Raw genomic sequence first — 18179 nt, 5'->3', positions numbered from 1 at the left:
GATTATTTACAGTTTTGTCGTGCTTTATTTTAAATCAACACTGTTTTTCTGTGCATTTAAACCCAACCAACATCAACAGTTCCTCTGCTGAGCTCAGCTGAGGAATCTGACCTCTCTGCTCTTTGTGTTTACTGCTAGTTTAGAGGAACAATGACTGCCAAAACATTTTATGTTCATTGTCATCTAACCGGTTTATTATGTTACAATATGGAGAAATGAGTGGAAAACACAATCAGTGTTGGATTACAGTCACAATAAATAACCAGAATTATAGAGAACAGACGTGTTTGTTAGAAGCAGCGCGGGTCTGAGCTTTGCCACATCGCAGAAAACGAAGATAATTAATAATTATAGAACCAAACTACGAATAAAAAACACTTTATTATTACCTGCTTAGGATGGGTTGGCATGCTTGTCTGTTTGGAAGATGATTCTAATATATTCTGATGACATAATCTGATATTTATGATGGGATTTTATTTGATTTAGGCAATGCTTTCCCAGATAAAATCTTTTAAGCACATTTGAAATTCGAGGCGGTTTGGACGACAACATCTGAGGAACTATTAAAGATAAAACCCTGAAACTGTTATTTGTTATCATGACATTGATTCAATTTCTGCAATATTAAACAAGTAGATCAAATAATATCTGATTGAAATATGAAAATAGGCTGAAGCATGAATCATTTCTGATCACACGTTTAAGCCGAAATACTTCTGAAATCTATTTTTGTTTAAGTTTCATATCCGATTGAGCAGATATGACAAGCTGTACCACAAACACACCAATATTTCTTGAAAGAATAGAGCTTTGGAGTTTCAAATATGTATAAATAAATCCATAAGATGATAATTAATTCATGCTTTTATCTTTATTTTTGTTCAAATGTGTTGCTGTGTTAATCATCTCGAAAAGCTTTTGATATATCAAGCTAAACTTTCCCAAATATCTTGATAAATATTCATATTTTATGCTCTAAATATCCCGTGATTTGTAATACTACTACATATTGTGCAGCCCTAATTACAAGAGCGTCAGTTTTCTCTGAGGACTTCATGTTTACTCACAGTTGACTGGAGGGACGACAGAAAAGAGTCTGTGAGGATGATTTTCCACAAAGAGAGCAGCACAAGTTCACAATCTGAAAAAAAAAGCAGGAAACAGAAAACAATAAAGGTGATTCATTACTGGCTTGTTTATGTTGGTCTGTCCACGTAATTCCTAATAATAAACATCACATTCGTCACATTTGGGGCGGTTTGTACGGCACTGAAACACACAGGGCCTCGTGTTGAGCCAATAACAGAGGTGTCTCCTGTCTCCGCACCCTCTGGGATCCACATTAGAATAAAGCATGAATAATTTCTTTAGAGGGACGCAGCAGCTGTAGCCCTTTCACATGAAAATGAGCATCGCCCACAACCACAAACACAGCGAGTCGGGCCGAGTTTCTCCCCCTCACTCTCAGCTTCGTCACTCTCCGCACGCCTTTCTGCGTTTATTAAAGTCTGCAAAAACCACAACCTCTGACGTAAATATCGCTTAAGATGTTCGTTTCCTGATATTTGCTGCAAAAACCGAGCAAGTTGGAAACAATGCAATTAGCGAATCACACAAAGGCTGCAGCTGATGATCCGGCGTGTCGGACTCACGGTTATTGTTTCAATTAACTGGAGTGCAATACTTGTCAGAGTCTGTTTACAGAACGCTTCTATCATTTTCTAACTGGATTCATTTAGTTTCTATTATTACTGCGGACTCTGTTCACACCCTGAAAGCTTCTGTGGGCTTCCTGTCATCTTCTAAGTCATTTATAAATGTGGTAAGTCCACGTAGTTGTCATATGTTACATGTTTAAATGATCATATTTGCTTTAGGATACAGAGCAGATGATATTTTACACAGTGAGCATTTGACTGAAGCTCGACTTTGAACCCTAAAAGCTGCCGGTCGGTTTAAATGGCATGCTATCTTTTTAAAAAATCACCAAAATTAAACCGTTTACAAGAGAAAGAAACCGTAAAAATAGAAATAATCGTCATATTATTACCTTTCTAGCAGTCCTTGTACTAATCATGTGTGGCGTGCTGTTCTATCAGAAGAATTAGCCAAACATAGGCTTAAAATTTTGTTATTTTCATCAAGATAACTGTAGTCTACATTTTTTTAAAAATGCCAAAACCAAACCAAAGACTAGATTCTGTTAAAAACGACAAACACTCCATCGCACAACCACAAAACCATGAGAGAGTCGGCTGAGATCAACAGTTATGTGGCAAGAATTCAGTGATTCAAGCATAAAAAATAACTAAAAGTGTAAAAAAAAATGACAATAAATAGTTCAATATCTAGTCGTGGTTTGATTTTTCCAGCATTGGTAACACCTGCGAACACTTGGAAGATTGTTGGACGTGTTAATTTAAGGTTTTTAAAATTTTTCTAAAATAAATAATCAAAGACATTACACTCTTTGTGCTGTGATTTATGGTGTTATAACTGTATAGTCATGCTGCACGGAGGACTTTATCAGTGAAAAATGAACCTAAAGTGAGAAGAAAATGTGACAAGAACAAACAAAAACGAAACTAAAACACGCCCAGGAACTGTAGCTTGGAGTTCAGAGAGTCAAATTTAACCACAAATGTCAAAAGCTAGCAAAAAGAATCTCCCATAAAGATGTTTTCCTCAAGCTAAACTCAAATAACGTGCTGCCTCGTACAATGATTCGTCCACAAGACTCAACCACAGACGATGCAGCTTCTCACCGAGCTGCTGCTGACAGCGAAAGAGGTTATAAAAGCAGAGAACACAGTGGCGGTGTGTGTGTGTGTGTGTGTGTGTGAAACTGCCTGCGGCTCAAGTTAGCATCACTTCCTTCTGCTGTTTCAGGAAGTGTCTTAAAACAGACCGACAGCAGCAAACCTTCAGGCGGGCAGACTGCTTTGCACAACAATGACCGGTCACGATTCGTAAACTATTTCGCATTAAAAATATACGTCAGCATGAAACCAAAATCATCCCAAAACCAGCTTTAAGGAGAACTTCCCACAAACTGCTCAAGCTCCAGGAATAAACCGATCCTCACACGCAGCACTGAGTCAAGAGAAACTCAGATTCCGAGAAGTTTTTTTTTTTTGCCCCGGTTGCATTTTTTCCTCACCGTGGGGTCATTTGTTGCTCCTACATGAAGTCCTGCACCTCTGTGGGAACAGAACAACCACGACTAGAAGGAGAGAGAACTTGAATCTGTGCAGTTTGATTAGAAGGACAGAAATCAAGACAAGTTTGATTTTACAAGAATTTTAAAAGCTGGACCCAACATGTACAACACAGGGCTCCAGATTAACATTTCTCATTTGTCACAGGCTAAACATGTGACTTGCTGAATACTTTCTTATCGATTGACGATTTACCGATGTCCCCTAAACGCCCCACGTTGCAGGCTTACTTTAAAAAGAGTCAACGAGGGCGTCCTGGTGTCAGATTTGTCCAAAATGAAACATGCGTCCTTTTCGATGAGTGAAAAAACAGCAAATGCAGGTGTTTGTCCAGAGATGACCATTTTTTTTAATTCAATTCAAATAACTTTATTCACCCCCGAGGGGCAATTCAAAAGCTTCAATACAAAAGGGGGAGAGAAGAGCGCAGTACACCAAAGCTATAAACGCACTGCTGTGGTTAACACAACAGCCACCTGTGTCGGCTACAGCGACACTAATACGGCCTAATGATCATCACACACAGATATTTTACTACTTAGATTTTGAATTATGCGTAAACATCACCTGCAGTAAAGGAATTTTTGTCGTGTCGCTGTTGGCTGCAGGTGACTGAGCCATGGCTTCACGGTTGCGGCGAAAACTGCTGAATTTTTTGCTTTTTACAAAATCAGATTGGGGGAAACGGTTTATTTTTGGTGGATTCTTTAATGAGACAAGTCGAGAATTGTTTGGCGATGGAACAGCACATGAATAGGTAAAGGATCAGCTCAGAATCTGACACCAGAGGCATATTCATCTGTTTCATGCAGAAGAACGAAGTCATATCATCTTAAATGAATTAAAAATGCAAAGTTAAACATCCTGGTTTCCCTGCTTGAAGCTCTCATTCTCAGGCTGCTGAGTCAAAGCGAACAAGCACAGAGTGATGGCAGGTGGGTGGATTTTAACACTTTAACCGAGTGGAGATGACACAAGCTTCTTTTGTGGTCAAGTAGACGCAAGAAGGACACAAAAGAAACAGCCGGTGTGTTGCATGTGAAGAGAGGACGCTGAAAGCAGAAGTGAGCGAGCTGGGTCGGACGATAGTTTCCCTCTGACGAACAACTGCACCGAGACAGCGAAGAGAGCAATCGATGCCGACAGTGATCAGAGCGGTTCACCAAGACTGATGTAGGACCAAGACAAGACCCTCTAAACACCTGTAAGGTTCCCTTTTTAAAGTCCAGGATGTGGCAGCTTTCACCTTTATCCAACTTGAAAATGATTTAAAAAAATGTGGCTGCTGAGTGAGTTCGAATCTCCTCTGGCTTCTTAAAAATCTGTCAATGATTAGCATTAATCAATAATTTGCTGCTCATAATTTGACAGATTTCAAATAACTGCACCAACAAATCAGAAGATGAGATGTGTTCACTTGGACTTAAGGCAGTTCTGTGTTGGCGAGCGGAGAGCGTCGTGGGCCACCATGACAACGTCTAGTGTGACAGTTAAAGGCCACCAGGTTAAAAATAAACTGAAGTGTGCTTGAACTAACTAACTTTCCACTTATATTAGAAGTAAATCCCCTCAAGATAAACATCTGGTTCCACAAACTACAGCAGAAAAAGGAGCATAAACATTGGAAAACATGCAAATAGTGACTGAAACGTGACATTTTTTGTTTGTTTCATCCAGTTGTTTTGGTGACTGGTAAATCTTCTCACAACTTCCCACAACTGAGGCCAAGCTGCCAGTGAGACTCATACTTTAAAACCCTCTTTTTCAAGCGGTCGTGGTCTGTTTGCTTGATTTGCAGCCGAATTGGCCTGTGGCGTGAAAACAAAGCAGAACTATCTCATGACACATTTTAACATGAAGTCAAAGACTAAACCGCTTTAAAACCTACTTTCTGGTTGGGAACCGTTAGGAAAGCGGCAGAAGTGTTGTTGTATTTATTGTGCAAATCATTTGGTAACAAACTATTTAGTAATTGTTTCCCTAATTGTACAGTCAAAAACGGCCCTTTTCCCCTCCAGTTTTTACCTGTTTGCTCGTTATTCATCCACTAATAATTCACTAATACGCTGTGATTTCTTTAGAAGACACCACAAGTAAAAGTAAATATTGTAGAATTTTGATCCACAGTCTCGTATAAAACCTTCACATGTTGAGGCTGCAGCGAATGATCCATTATTATCCATCCATCATCTATACACCGCTTAATCCTCACTAGGGTCATGGGGGGCTGGAGTCTATCCCAGCTGACTCAGGGTGAAGGCAGGTTCACCTGGACAGGTCACCAGTCTATCACAGGGCTACACTTAGAGACAGACAACCAAGCACACTCACATTCACACCTACGGACAATTTAGAATCACCAATTAACCTCAACATGTTTTTGGACTGTGTGGGAGGAAGCTGAAGAACCCAGAGAGAACCCACGCTGCACGGGTAGAACATGCAGACTCACCGGGACGCGAACCGACGACCTTCTAGCTGCGAGGCGACAATGCTCCCAACTTTATTCTTTATTAGGATCCCCATTAGCTCCCACATAGTGGTTGCTGGTCTTCCTGGGGTCCCAGCATAAAAATAAAAATTACAATTTACAAAACATTAAAAACTGCGCCACCTTGCAGTCCTGCAGTGAATCAGATTGTCTGAAAACATTTTAATTCTGCAGCCTGACAAACTATTAGCTCTGTCTCACAGTGCCGTCCCTCCTGACAGATTATTTAATGGACAGCTGATGTTGTTTGTTGTGGCGTATTGAGGAAACATGACCTCATCTGCTGTGAATCAGGAGGATGAGGACGAAAACTGAGTCACCTCCATAAAGTCACATTCTGGTGACAGCAATACAATTACAGTTCAGTGTGGTCAATTTGCTTTCGGTGGCATGAGAGAGAAGGTCGATTGTGGCATATGAATTAAAATTAGCTAGACATTTGTATCTGTGTCATTTTGGAGTGCAAATGCGTTTACAAAAGTGAACAGAAGCAGCAGAAAAGGTCGCGTTCAGGCCAGCGGCTGGGTCTGCGGTTCAGCCACCCGTGGTCCGACGATGCTGTTTGTCAGAGCGTTTAACATCACAGGGCTGCACTCAGACGAGACGAGCCGAGGGAAAGGAAACTCTACGTGGCACAAACGATATGATGATTTAACCCTTTAAACCCCAACACCTGTCCACAGGGTTGAAACACGGTTTATAAAAACATCACCGAAAGAGCGAGAAACTGTCGAAACAGAAACAATCAACAGATTTTCAACTTTCTGAAAGTCGTCATCTGTGAAAAAACAACCAAATCTAAGCTTGAAATTGGAATATTTCAACTAAATTCCCAAAAAACAAACCCTTTACTCGACTAGGACTCTGTAAAACACAAACTATTCTCACCTCCTCGGTACGACTATGAAGTGATTCAGCTGAGACCAACAACTCTGTGCCAAAACTTCAGGGACTTTTCAGCTGAACTGTGTTGACGCAGAGCAAAGAGGAGACCAGGAAGGACACAAATAAAAAAAATAGAAGTAGTAAAATATCTACAGTATGTAGAGTCAACGTTTCTTTTTCCAGATAAGTTGGAAAACTGGTTTTGTACATGTTGAATTCAGGGTTTTCCCATTTTTGTAAAACACACAATTAAAGAAATTCAACTTTCATTTCCTATTTTTTATGAATAAGTCATTGTAGCTGCATCATCCTGCACAGAGACTTCTCTCTGCTTCTAGTCATGGTTGTTGTGTTTCCATAGAGGCGCAGGACTTTACATCGCAGTGCAAAATGAACCCACAGTGAGTGAAAACAAAGACAAACAAATGCCCAGAGACAGTTCAGAGGGTTAATCAGTAATCCAATCATAACTGTCTGCGTGAGGCCGGTATTCTAATTAGTTTTTACAAGGTGCCATCAGTAAGTGTTCCTGTTGCAGAACGGTCGCATCGAACTACCGCAAGCAGTAACTTTGGTGAGTCAAAGCGCTGCAGGAGCACTGGGAGCAGGGTGTCCAGAATCTGAACTTTTAGATCACACCTTAAATCTTAACATCATACTGTAAAAAGTTAAAAACAGCAGCAGCAGAATCTGAACTTGTACTTCTGCAGCATCTCTGTTCACCTCGGCTCAGGGACTACACACAAGCAGCTACTACTAGTTCTACGAATTTGCATTGAGAGCGACAACGACAGAGAAACCGAGGACGTGTGAGACGAAGTGATTCTGAGGCAGTTCAACTCCGACACTGAAGACTTTAGTGGTTCTAGTGCGCAGGAGGAAGATGAAGATGACGATCAATGACCTTTCCTGGTAGGCTGCTGTATGTTTTATTCTATTAACCAGCCGTGTTACAGGCACTGTTCAGAAAAAAGCATTTACGGTATTTGTGTATGTTACCGCTACGTATTTAATTAAAAGTTTAAAAAAATCTTTCTGTGTAAATATCTCTTGTTACAACGTGGACACCTGCAGCTTATAGACAAGTGCCTAGAACCCTGTGGAACTGCTATGAACTGCATATTTCTGAGGGACTAAACACACTCGAAAACTCACCAAAATTTGCATCAGAACTGGTGGAAAATCGGAAACTACCAGGGACGTGGGCGTGTCACTGCCAAAATGGCTCCACAGCGCCACCTTGAAAATTTCAACAGAGTCCCATCGGAAGCACGTTGGGTCTAAAGCTACGACATTTGGTAGGCATATGGAACAAAAGTCCCACCCACTCCAAGCTCTAAAATGCAACACGGCTCAAGTGCGCCCCCTACAAACTTTCAACAGAGTCCCATTGGTGCTACGTTTCACCTACAACTACAAAATTCGGCACATATTTGTAGCAGCTCGTGACGCACAAAAAAGGCCATTTTATGCATTTTCGCTGAGTCCCATCGGAAGGTCGTTTCACCTACACTTAAACAATTTGGTGGGCACGTGTAGCAGATCAGGACGCACAAAAAAGTCAACAAGCACCAAGCCCTAAACCCAGCAGGAAGTCTGCCATTTTGAAAAAACACAGTGAGAATTTTGGCGATTTTTGCTCATTTTCAAAATCTATCTCCTCCTACAGGGAAGGTCGTACACACCTGACATTAGGCCAGCACAAACTACAGGAGGTGGTGATTAAACGTTAGTAAAAGACTGCAGAATTCTGATTTACGTTTGCGTTTTGGCCAAATTACGAATTTGGCCAAAACGCCACAATACGAGTGCTCTGATCGGCCTAAACAGGAAGTGGCTTGTCTATACACCACACATGCTTCAATCTGCCCGAAACTCGACACGCTGGATCAGAGTGCCGCCTGGAGCATGTTTCTGCCAAACCTCGACATGCACGAAGGCCGACAATCGCCGTCCATCGCCGCTTGCAGCTTTAATTTTCTTTGTAACGTTAGCAGGTGCAGCTTATATTCAGGTGCACTCAATAGCCCAGAAATTAATTTTTTGACCAAATCACTTTTGTTTCTGGCTAAGAAGTGGCCTTTGGAAGGCGACTACACCTGGCAGGAAACATATTATCTGCACACATGAATCTGTGTTCGCTTATTTGACAGTAATATGGGTTTTCCTGTTATTTCTGACCATTTGACAAACAAAAACATCTACTACACTTGAGTAAATTAAGAAAACAATCACCAAAACTGTTATTCATCTGAGCAGCTGTATTGTTTTTTATATTCTTGTCGTTGTAGCGCAGACTAAATCCTCTGTAGGGGGCGCCAAAAACTCCTCTATGCAAGAAAAACGATGCTATTTCCTGTTCCTTTTTGAAAATATAAAGTTTATTCAATGGTTTCTCTTATTTAAATCAGCCACATGACAAGAACTCTCTGTCCCTGTCTGTTTTAAGTCACTCTTAGTTTGCATTTTCCAGTCTTATGTCCGTCTTCTCTCCCTGTCTGTCCTGTAAAACACTGTCTTACTCTCTATTAGCTCTAAACTATGATAGAAATCTCCTTATCTAGAGCCAAATTCACACTACCGCCCTTCTGCTTTCATGCCTCGGTGCAGTATTGTTCACTCGATCCTTTAAATGCAGCGACAGTCCAGCAAGATGTGACCAGATAAGCTATTAGCATCGAGCATGATGCTGCATTTCTGCTCCTCGGGCCAGAAAGTGGCCGTGTTTGCGTGACACCAGCGTCTGAGGGCGACGCTGCTCGAACGGCGTTTCCACACGTACCCGTCTGCTGCCGATGGATGTAAACAAACTGCAGACGGCGTCACTGCAGCTGCTCGCCCTCCTCTTCCTCCCTCTTCCTCACCCTTTACTCTCTCAGCTTGCTGCTCAGCAAACGTTAACTCTTTCTCTGCCAGCAAAAACAGCATCCTCTGCTGAGGTTTGGCCTCCCGTCCGCCGAAGGCTGAGCCCTTTTTCAGGCAGTTTGTTGCATTTTTGTTCCTCACTGTGGCTCATTTGTCAAGTCCTGGAAACAAAACAACCACAAAGAAGTGGACAGAAATGCCTCCTGTGCAGTACGACAGCTGCAGTTTACTCACACAGCATCAGTAAACTTTTTCTCTCCACTCAGCATATCAGCTCGACAAAGACGTTTCACCATGCTGGATGTGTCTTCCTCCTTCCTCCTTATTATTTTTGAGTCATGCTGCATTTATTTTATTGATCCAGGATGTTTTATCGTCGTCTCCACTCCGCTCTGTGGAAACACTGCCTGCAGTTCAGCCAAAGACTCTCTGAATTTTAGTCACAGCTGAGTCATTACTGGCTTCTCGGTTATGAATTGCAGAATTTTAAGGTTTTTTCAGGTTTATTTTTGGTGAGTTTTAACCAAGACACGTTGGATAAAGTCAGTTTTTTCTGACAGAACCACAAATGACACGTTCGAGCCCGACTGCAGAGCTGACATCCGACCATTCTTTTAATTTAAATGGTGTAATCTCGAGTAATTTTATTAAAGATAAAACATCTTTTAACCCAACTGATTTGGGGTTCAGAGGGTCAGCTATTTCTGATGTTTTGCTAATCAATAAAATAGGAGAGAAGCTGTCTACTATGTTGTTTTTATATGCTGGAGCTGCAGATAATGGTAATGGGTATTTTCACAACTGATTAATCTGTTAATCATATTCTTGATCAGCTGATGAGTTGTTTGGTCTCTAAAATGTCAGAACTTGTTGAAAAATCAGTGTTTCTAGAAAGCCAAGGATGACAAATGTTTTGTTCACAACCCAATAAAAACTCAGGTTACCAACCTCCAACCAGACAATATAGATTTTTTTATTTCTGAAAAATGACTATCAACATAATTGGTGATGAATTTATCAGTTGACAACTAATCAGTTAATTGAATCATCCTTGCAGCTCTTGCCAGTACAACTCCTGCACCAATACTGTGTTTATTTGCCGTCTTGCTTTGATAAACAGTCAAACAAAACACTTTTTCTACGACATAAGAAGCCGAAGTTACCAAATATAAATGTCAAAATACAAGCGGACACAACAGATCTTTGCCAAAGAAAAATAATCTGAAAGAAAACTAAAGTATTCAATCAGGAAGTATCTAAACTAAAACAAAACAATCAGTAAACAGGATTAAAAATCTTGCTGCTTCGGTGAACTGACACTGAGCTTATGCGGTTAATATCAGCTTTATGAGTTAAATCAGAAATTTTAGTTCAATATTAATAAGATATGAGGGGCTGCTTTACATTTTGTAATTTAGATGTAAAGGAACCAAATCACTGAAGCAGCATCGGCCACGTTTCCTGCAGGACCAGAAGCTCGCAGCAGATGTTTTTTGCAGCGTGGACCCGGTCCGTCCGAGCAGAAGCCGTGGGGAGATAAATCACGTTTCATGCCACGCTCGGTGTGTGCGGTTCGGCCTCTTGTTTTTGATGCTTCTCCGTTTTCCCCGACGCTCATCAATTATTAAAGCGACCGTCGCAGGAGAGGCCCGATGGACCGAATCACCTGCACTTCAACCACATGTGTGCGTCTGAGCATGAAACAGCACCAGAGACGCACAACATCCGTGTTTACATGTGGACTCGACAAGGGGACGGTGTCTGAGGAGGTTTTACAGCTTAATAGAAAATATTAAGATGCTCTTGTCTTTAAAATTCATATAATGTTGTTGAATCAGCAAAGGAGAGCATAAAAAATAAGAAAATATTCATCATTTATTTGTTTTTGATCAAATATATTATAAAAACGTGTTGCCATTTTATTGTTTACCTTGATTTTACTGTGAAATTAAATTAACGCTAAAATAAAGGAGCAGAAAATACATCAACCCTGTGAATCCTAAAACCTGCTGGCAGTTTGAAAGGCATGCTGGTTTTAAAAGAAAAATAAATAAATCACCAATATTACACAATTTGTTATAAAGAATACCTGCAAAACCAGAAAAAAAATCTGCAGTTTCCTACTCTCTGAGCGACTCATGTTTCACTTTTACTTCCATCTGAGAAATTATCCAAATCTCAGCATGCAATCAGGAACAAAAACCACCTATTCTAGAGGTCTGATTTAAAAATCCGCCCAAAATAAATGATTTGCACTTTATAGATTCTGCAAAAATCTAAAAAATTCAGCGCTTCTTGGTGCAGCCGTGAGATCATGAGTGACTCAGCTGTGACCAACAGTCACGTGACAAAAAAATTCACTTTTCAGCTGAAGTGCAGGCTGTGTTTAGAGATAAATATAATAAAAATGTAAATATTGCAGTAACCGACCAAAACTATGAAGCCAAAAGCATAAAATTATTGTTTCACTGTATTCAAATCAACAAAAAACAAATAAATGTACAGATATTTGCAGTCACTGAAAGAAAACGTGTATATTTAATGCTAAAAAATGGGAAATTAAACAGTTAGAGACATTGTTTTTTAGATTTTACCCATTTTGTTATATTTGTAGACAATAAGTAGTCAAATTACAAAAAAAGTATTAACTTACATGTTAAAAAAAAAATAAGACGCTAAAACTGCAAACAATGATCACATGGAGCATCTGTATTTTCAAAAATAGTGGATTTAAATTAGATAAAAAAATATTATTATTGATGAATATTTTCAACCTTTTTTAATGTTACAGTATTCTACTTGTTTAGGCACTTTGCTGCCAGATTTTTGCTTTATTTTTTTTGTTTTTAAACAGTATTTTTTATTCTCATATCTGTGGTTTCGGAGCAGCTCCTCCACCTGCTTGTGTAACAATCTTTGGGTTAAATCTGATCTGTTTTGGTGAAGAGGGTGACGCAGCTCATTACCAGCCTGCTCCTCTTTATTATTTAATAAATATTATTATGCAATCGCCCTCCTCCATCTATTACAGGCAATAAGACGGCCGACGTCTGCTGGCAGCGACGCACACGTGCCCGACGCATGACGGGATGAAGATGAATCGACGAGGATTGTGGCGAGGGGGCGTCCGGGATGAGTCACAAACAGAGATATGACGGAGACAGAGGAGAGCGTGGACCACGTGGAGGCAAATCAGATCACAGCTCGTCAATACGGCTCAGACGGAGTCGATAAGTCGTCTTACTGAAGCAGAAGAATAAATCAGCTGCTCGGTCATAGCAGACGGTCACTGCTTGCAAAATGTGGAGATCTCTTTAATTTATCTGTTGGTGGGACAGAAAAAGCAGCCTGGATGTGTCATAAGAGGCATTTTCACTCTACTTTCTGAGGTTTTATAGACAAAACAACAACCTAACTAACCCAGAATGACAATAACTATTAACTGCGCCCCTTAAATTTCAACCTAACTGCCTAATTTGCATTAAAGATCAACCTGAGACCACCAGCAGCTGCTCTGTTTACTGAATTATCCATCAATCTGCTGATTTTTTAAAGTGCAAATAATAAAAATCACATCTTTAAAGACATCTTTATGTCGCTTGTTCTGTCTAAACAGCCGTCTAAAGAACTAAATTAAACATGAAAACAGCAGGTCTCCACATTTAGGACGCTGGAACCAGACAATCGTTGTTAAATATAATACATGCTGCCAATACAACACAGTCTGAATGCATCATAACAGCCATTTTCCTCTTTTTGTTAACATTTTATCTCCAAATCAATCAATAATTGTTAGTCGCAGCTCTTAAAATTCACCATACCTGTCTAATTTATGTGAATGCTCGACCTAAAGCCTCACAGCGGCAACAAAAACCTATTCTGTTTATTGAATTATTCATAAATAATAAATAAAAAGCCTCCTGTGGACAAGTGTTGCGAATTAGCACATGTGCTAAAACACTCAAACAAAGCATCTGGTCTGTCCAATGTGATTGTGATGTCCACATCAAATAAACAATAAAATAAATAAATAAAATAAATTAGTTGATTTTTTTACATTTTTGGAAGTGAAAATAGTAAAAAATGTCAAAATCAGTGTTTCCCAGACGCGTTTCTGTTGCTTGTTTTATCTAAATATCATTAAAAATCCTCCTAAAAATGAAATTTATAATTAAATAAAACAAAAAAGAAGCAGATCCTTACATTTAAGAAGCTGAGGCCAGACAGTGTTTTGCATTTCTGCTTAATAAAAGATTTTAAAAAAACATTTACAGCATCTTCTAGGCTTTTATTTTGACAAAACACTGAGGCTCACACATGTAATGTGGAAATGCCTCGAGGTTTTCCCTGCAGGCTCAGCGCTCGAGCCAAAGAAGGACCGACGTTTGGTTCAACAGAAAGAGACGAGCCGTGATTTATGTGGAAATGCAGGAGAAAATGGACAGAGCTGGGAGTTCTCCAGCTCTACAGGGAGTCCAAACAGAGCCAGGAAGACTGGAAATGGATGGTGCAAAGCCAAGCAGAAGAATGGCTCCTGGATGCTTGGATTCAGGGTTAAACAAAAAAAAGGCAATTTAATGGAAATCTTCAGCAGGAACATTCTATTTTTGACTTGTGGGATCAGTTGAACACATAAACTTTGACTAAATTTAAACCAGGCTTCAGTCAGGAAGTACCAAATAAAAACAAAAAATAAAAATAACATGAATTTATAATATGAATTTGAGCAATAAAGTGTTGAAGTTTGATGCTCAGCTCTACTGAATCCACTATGTTCTAACAATATCCTATTACAATAGAGGTAAATGTGCTCTTTATTAATGAGAACAATGTTTGTATTTTAAAAAATGCTAACTTGGATTGACCGATATGTTCCCCAATATGTGGCCTTTTTAGCCGCTTCTTCACGTCTCATTTTTGCGTTAGACTACAGAGCAGTTGATATTTCGATCATGCTTTCGCTTTGTTTTAAATCTCTTACACAGTAAATATTGAACAAGCAGGATTTTAACCATCTGAACCACCAAACCTACTGGCAGCCATGTCATGTTTACAAAATAAATCACCATAATTACACTATTTATTAGAGCAAAAAACTGCAAAAACAGAAATATTTGCTGTATTTTTAACATCCTGACCATCCTAGAACTGAATATTTGTGGCGTGGCGTTCTGTCAGGAAAAAATTAAATCTAACCTTAAAATCCTGATATTTCATGGAAATCGCTTCATTCTACAGGACTTTAAAATCTGCTAAAAATAAACCATTTGCAAAAACTATAATCTGTAAAAAACAAAAAATTCTGCACTCCTCGGCGCAACTGTGAAGCCATGGCTGATCCAGCTGCGATAAACGGTTAGGTGACAAATATTCTGAGTTTTTGACTGAACTGCAGGCAGTGTTTACTCAACGAGGGGGCACAAATACATCTAGTAGACACCATTTAAACAAGACATGTGAGCACCTGGAAAAAATGTTGTACATTCCATGTTTTTGTAACATAAATGACCAATAAAAATCTGTTTTATGCCCTTTTTTGTGTGATTTATGGCAATCTGCGTGCACAGAAACTAGTCTTTCTACTTCTAGTCGTGGTTTTGCTATTTCCAAAAGGTTTATACCATGCAGTCTGTCTGAATTACTGTCGCCCTGCTTGAGCTAAAGTCACAGTTTTGATGCTGTCTCCTGTGTTAATGCTCAGTCACATGTTTTAAATGCATTACACAGCAAATACTGACCTGGAGCTTCACTTCAAACACATGCATCAGAAGCTTTAGATCATTTTGTTTCCCTCTGAGTGAGACACACCTGTGCTGTTAAATAAAATGAACCTGCTCACATGTATGTACTCTCAAACCAGCCTGTGAAGTTATTAGTGGGTTTTCAGACACCGGGACCGAAGCAGAACCTTCAACTGAAGCCACCTGCAGAGGAAATCCTTGCTTTTAATCCCACATCTCACCCAGATTCACACCTGAGGCCTGATCCTGAAGCAGGTCAGCCTCCTCCTGCATCCCAAAGAGCATCATCATCATCATCATCAGCTCTGGAGCCAGCGTCCAGCTGACCTTGACTCCTGCAACAGTGAAACTCTAAACCAGCAGCAGCAGCAGCAGCAGCAGGACTGCAGTGGACCGTGAGCAGCACATGCACGGACACACACACGGACACACACTCAGCACATGTGCACATCCCAGTCAGCAGCACTGTCAGAGCTCCACGTCGCTGTGTGCATCCATAAAACCAGCTCCTCCAGCCGTGACATAGCAATAAAGGCTGAGTGTTTACAGTCACAGGTTCCACCGTTTCCTCACTAAGTTACGTAATAGAGGCAGCAGCAGCGTTTCGTCTCCGGCTGACAACCTCAACACACCTCAACACACTTTAACTCGTCCTGTCAGAGCAGCTAATCCACATTACCAAACACTTTACCGCAAATAAAACCCATTATTCTGTCCTATTCACTGCCCTGTGCTGCTCCTCTACGCCTGACGTTGGTCTGTCGTGTCCCACTGCGTGTATTTCTGTGAGTTCCACACAGAAAACATCAACCAAACTCCGCCGTCTTAAAGGAAATGCGCAAAAACAAACTACAGTCTGCGCTTCTCAACTTGTCGCTAACAGTATAAACAGTGACAAAGCCGCAGCCGTGAGCTAACAACAGCCCGAAAAACCGTCGGTACGCGGCGTAATTTGAATTAAAATCCACCGTAAATAAGCTCCACTTACCGCTCCGGGAGTGGGTGGCTGTAAAATATCCGTTTATGGGCAGGAAAGCCAACTGTTGTGCGGAGTTCGTCCCCAAACTGCCGCACTGTTTCTCCCGCTGACTCTTCTGGCTGCAGCCGCAGCGGTGACTGCCGCTGGCCACGCCCCCTACGCACTGACGCAGCGACGTCACCACGCAGGCTGGAAAGCACGCAGCACGTAATTCTTTCAAAACTATGAAAATAGATTTTTTTTTAGGATTATTTATATTTATTTAAATTACTGTGTTGATATAATTACAAATAAATAACTACTAAACATAAATATATACCTTTAAATATCTATATTTATTGAAGTGCTGTATTTTAATGCAATTTAATTTACTTGAATGTGATTTTTGGATTTTTCAGTCAAGTACAAAACCGATTCCTGCACACTGTCTAACTTGCAATCATAAATTTATTAATGCAGCACAACAAAACAAATAATTTTGCCTGATGAAGGTCGAGGACCGAAACATTGCACTGATAAATTTATGATTGCAGGTTAAACAGTGTGCAGGAATCTGTTTTGTACCTGCTAGATGTTCTTTATAACATGAGTTCTCTTTGGATTTTTCAAACCCACAATCAATCATACTTCAGTTGTGTAGTACTTGATATACTAATAAAACAAAGTGCTGAACAAACCTAATTATTTTATCTTGTTATATTAAGACTGTATTTAGTTATATGGATTGTTTTTATTTGTCTAGTTTGAGAGCAGATGATTCAAAATATAGTTTTCCAACATGCAGAAGATGTTTTTTTGTTGCTTTGTTTAGCAAGAACCATGCACACATGCAGCTTAAAGAACCTGACATGCAGTTTAAATCATTGCAGCCAAACAGAGTCACTAATAAAACAGGATGTGGACAAATCCCACTGTGTGTGTTAACTGTTTGTTACTATGACATACAGGTGAGTGTGAGTAGATTTAAAGCACAGGTTTGACAGATGTAACTGCCCTGTTCTGATTTATTCATTTCCATTAGTGGATTTATATATAATGGAGTGTAATCGAAACAAATCAATGAAGTTGTGCATTAAATCAAACTGAGCTTGTAGAAGTGTGGATACTTGAGTGCATCATAGGTCGACTATGTCCTAAACAGGAAACATTTAGATTTTTTTTTTTTCGTGACTAGAAATCACATAAAGTAAGATTTATTGTGATGTATTTATTCATTTATTATTCAAGTATTGTGTTTGAGATGCTGATGATATATTTGAACATATGTTGTGTTTGTTTGTTCGTTTATTTATTTATTTTCATTTTAATTTGAAATGTCAGGTCAAAAAGTTATTCATACTCCCTTTTTTATTTTTATTTTTTAAATGCAGCTCCTGTATTATTCTGAATCGTTCTGGAGGTTTTGGCTGGTTATTGTTTGCTTGTTTATTTGCTTTTACAGTCCATTCTGTAAAATAATTATCCACCATTTTTTCAGTCCTTATTGTAAACTTCTTTTCCCCAAATAACAGCAAACATCTTATTTAATTGCAGATTTAAATACGGTACAAAAAGTGTAAAGTTACAGTCAAATTTAGTAAATGAATACATTTTTTAGGGCCTTTTTTTCAGTGTGCAGGGTAAGATTTTTTTTTTTTTTTGTGATTTTAGTAGATATTACCTGTAATTCAGCAATAAATAAATGAATAAATAAATAAATAAATAAATAAATTTAAAATAGCAGTTTTAAAGTCCTTCATTTTTCTCTCAATAAACGGCAAACATCTGTAAAACTTTTTTTGCTTATTTAAAAACAGAAAAAAAGACACAGCACAGTTTCTTCTACATATAGAAAACATATATTATACACCTCTAACACAATGTCCTCCTGTGTTTTTGTTACTTATTTCTGTCATTTTCTATCCAGAAGAAACCTGTTGGTGACGTTTAAGTTCACTCTAAATCTAAATGTGAGCTCTGCTGCCATCATGTGGACGTTTCAACTCTTCACCTCCAGC

At 39.4% G+C, this 18179-nt stretch overlaps 1 protein-coding gene across 1 annotated transcript in view; it reads right to left on the bottom strand.

Moving 5' to 3' along the window:
• Positions 1–16293, bottom strand: part of LOC103360033 (type I inositol 3,4-bisphosphate 4-phosphatase-like) — a 71971-nt gene extending 55678 nt beyond the window's left edge. Inside the window, exons 1-2 of the mRNA XM_008285660.1 lie at positions 16192–16293; positions 1071–1144 (exon numbers count right to left, since the gene is read on the bottom strand). The gene's annotated coding sequence lies outside the window, so the exon portion shown is untranslated. The remainder of the gene's footprint in view (positions 1–1070; positions 1145–16191) is intronic.
• Between the last annotated feature and the right edge of the window lie 1886 nt (positions 16294–18179).

Source organism: Stegastes partitus, unplaced genomic scaffold, assembly GCF_000690725.1.
Source record: "Stegastes partitus isolate 25-593 unplaced genomic scaffold, Stegastes_partitus-1.0.2 Scaffold412, whole genome shotgun sequence".
In the NCBI taxonomy this organism is placed as follows: Eukaryota; Metazoa; Chordata; class Actinopteri; family Pomacentridae; genus Stegastes; species Stegastes partitus.
The sequence above is the reverse complement of the archived record's forward strand: the minus strand, read 5'-3'. Positions and strand labels throughout refer to the sequence as shown.